Below are 3820 nucleotides of genomic sequence, written 5' to 3' on the forward strand. Positions count from 1 at the left end.
CGCAACACTTCCCGCTCTTCAGCAGGCCCCAGTGCATTGCCAGCATCCATGCTGGTGGCTCAGTGGGAGCTTGGAAGTCCAACCCCAGGGGATCTAACACCCTTGTCTGACTTCCCCAGGCACCTACACGCATGTGCACATACACATACACTGATACAGATGCACATAACATTTTAAAATATAAAAATAAATACAGAGGATATGCCGAGCAGAAGAGTAGGGGTTCCACCTTACCTCCTGAGTTACTGAGCCCCTTCCTCGTCCCCAGCAGGGTTCTCTCTTTACACCCTTCCCACCTTCCTCAGTGGTGATAGCGCCAGCAGAGAGCTGGGCACCAGCTATGTCCCCCTACTTCCTGCCTGCCTTAAAAAAGCCCTCTCTTCACAACTGGTTGCCCCATATTCAATGTGTATTTAAATCAGAAGGGAAAGCCTATCTGTTTAGTGTCACTATCATGTTCCAAGTTAGTGAGTGCCTTACACGTGTCACCTCTCAGCCTGGAGGACACCTGCTGGGGGCATTGGCTGTAGACAAGCCTCTTGTGACTTTGTTCACCCAGGGTGACTCGCTCACTTTTCATACACATTCAATGACTATGGCTACCTAGTATTGTCGCCTCATTGCTGCAGGCCACTATGTGTATCCACTACGTGTATCTTTTAATCCACACAGTACTATAAAGGAAGTATTTTTCTTCCTATAAAACATAGATATGGAAATTGAGCAATAGACAGCAATAACTACCAGAGGTCAGACACTAGGTGGCAGCTCTAGAACATACCAAGGCAGCAGATGGGAGACTGTTAAGGTTTCATCAGAGATGGCCCCTCAGCCACCTGCTAAAGTTCTTAAACAATTCAGTATAATTGATAATTGTGCAAATAGGTGTGCTAGCCCTCTCCTGGAGTGAGAGGTGTAGAACCTGGGGGCTTAGGTCTAAGAGTCTGCATATTAGAAAAGCCTACTCAGTGGTCTGTGTGCACAAAATGGCTAGAACCCATTAGTTAAAGGAGTTGGGACCTGAAACTCCAACAGGGTAGGACCCGGACTCAGAGACCATCCTGTGCCATCTTTCCTCGACATTCTCCCACGACAGCTTCCTTCTGGTTATCAGTCAGCCTCAGATGTCTATCCCTACCAACCGTCTCCCACAGACTCACACCTGTTCGGATGTGAGGTTCCCAGTGCCCACTGTCCACATCAGTATTTCCAAGATGTATAATCCCTGGACTTCATAACACCTTGTCCCCTAAACAAACAAATCACAAACGCATTCATGTCTATTTAGCAGAAAACCTGATGCTCTACCAGGTAGGGAGCAAGACAGGAAAGTCAGGACAGGAAGTGGCTGAGGAATGTCACCTCGCTGCTACACAGTGCTTCTGATACTGCACTGCTGTCCTCATCCTCCTGTCTCTCGGGGTCTGTTCCCCAGGAAGGCAACTCAGTGTAATGAAAGGGGCTGACTTTCTCAAACCTCGGCTGTTCGCTCACAAGAAATAGTGACGCATTATTCCCTCTCTTTGATTTGTGCATTTCGAATTTGTTACAGCAGAAACCTGTGTTCAGACAAAGCTGCGCAGAGTGACAACAGAAGAGAGGCCAATGACGAATGTGAGCACACCATGCCCTGTCTGTCCAGGGGAGGTGCAGGCAGGTTCATGCCCAGCCATAATTAGCCCTCCACTTGATTGGCACCTCGGGAGGCACACTGTGACAAGGCTTGTCACCCTCTGGCCTCAGTTTTCTTTGCATTCCGTGAAACATCACTTTAACTCACTGCCTAATGAAGGCTCTCAGCTCAGGAGCCAAACAGGATACAACTGACCTTCATTAGGGACAAAGGAAGAAAGAAACAAGTAATATTAATATTAATAGTATCCATTTGCATAAATTGCCAGATTGAAACATTTCTGTCTGGGGTGAATAAACTCACTTCTCAGTCCGGCCTATGCTGCCTAGCAAGTTTTAGCTGGCTACCCTCATTCATTTTCATTAAAATCCCACATGGGCCAATTACCCAGGAATATAGCCTCTCTCCCCAAGGCCCGTCTAGTCATTAGAGGGTATTGTCCCACAGCTTGGCTGAACGTCCCCTCAGCTGTCAGTGGCACAGCCAGATGCTGGTGAAGGGTGATTTAAGTAATGGAGAATATCTAAAGACCACGGTTTGCTTTTTCTCTATGGGAGCAGTTTTTATGTAAATTAATATAAACTGCTGAAATAAATCGCAAATTTGAAATGAAACAAAATCATGGCTTCAGAAACAAATATATACGCACATCTTTATTGTGTTTTTGATTGATGCAGGATTTGGTCCTACTAGGTACAGCCAGAGAGTCTCCTCTTTCATCCCAATGATGAAACGGTGAAATGATGATGACGGGGATAACAACCAGATGATTACTCCTCCTGGCTGCATGGGACTAACGCTGAAAACTTGAAACTACCCCTGAATATGTTTCAAAGAAATGGGGGGGGGAACCCAAAAACCCGATGGTATCCATTTGCCCAAATCTGTTTGCTATTGACAGCCCTCACACGTTGGATGAGGAATCGTCCAGATTCTCTCTGTCTAAATGGACCACAGCAGTTGCCCCTCATTAGTTTCCTAATTGGCTACTCGTGGGGCTTGCTGGATTGATGGCTCATTGGCTCCTGTGTCCTGTAGCTCTCCATTCAGAGACGCCATGGGCGCCACCTCCGTGGCCTGCTCTGCTGCCTGAGAAAATTCCTCCCGGGTCTGAACTTGTGCATAGAGAGCCGGTCGCACTAATCCCTTTACGAGACTCAAGCAAAAGTCAGTGGTGTGAAAATTATCTAAACACAGAATTATTCCCCCTTGACACTGATTTGCAGTTGGTTGATTTTCATTGGTATTTTATAAATGTGTGAAGAATTTTTCTATTTGAGAGTAGTACAAGAGGAAATTGCCAGAAAAAGACAAGGTTAAAGAGGCTGGCAAGATGGCTTAGTTAGGGACGTGTTTGCCATGCACACATGACAGTCTAAGTTCTGACGCTAAGCCCATAAAAGTCCAGGCACAGGAGTGTGTGCTTGTAATCTCCCTACACAGAGGCGATTGAAACAGGCGAGCCCCTGGTCCCTGGGCTCACTGGCCACTGAGTCCTAATTGCTGAGCCAGAAGTTCAGTAAGAAAATTTCATCTCAAAAACAAGGTAGAGAGTGATTGAGAAAGATCCCAAACATTGACTTCTGGCCTACACAAACACACACATACACACACACACCTGTATAACATACACATGCAAAAGAACTTGAAAAATACTTGTCATATGTATGCATGCCATGATACTTTTCAACAATCTTTTTTTTTTTTTTTTTTTTTGCTATAGAATCCCAGGCTGGCCTTGAATTCACTCTGTAGACAGGGCTGGTCTTGAACTCAATACAAAGTCCACACTGGCCTCAGATTTGGCAATCTTGCTTCAGCCTCCTGAATGCTGGGATTATAGGCATCCAGCACCGTGCCCAGCTGCCTATTCTTATAACATAATCTGTCTTTCTTCTGGCCTTTCTGTTTGAAGAAGAATGATTTTGCTATACTCAGTAGATTATCTTAATAGTAATTATAACATAATATAAGTAATTATAACATAACTATTTGTTATTAATAATAACATAAATAGTAATTGTGTGTACTGTATATCTCAAAAAAAAAACAGAAGAAAGGATTTTTTAAATGTTTTTGGCACCAAGAATGTATAATTTCTCACCCAATTACATAGTATAAACACACATTGAAACACTGATTGGTTCTCCATTAATATGTACACTCTTACAGTTCTACATCAACTAA

This window comes from Arvicanthis niloticus, chromosome 9 (assembly GCF_011762505.2).
Source record: "Arvicanthis niloticus isolate mArvNil1 chromosome 9, mArvNil1.pat.X, whole genome shotgun sequence".
NCBI classification, from domain to species: domain Eukaryota; kingdom Metazoa; phylum Chordata; class Mammalia; order Rodentia; family Muridae; genus Arvicanthis; species Arvicanthis niloticus.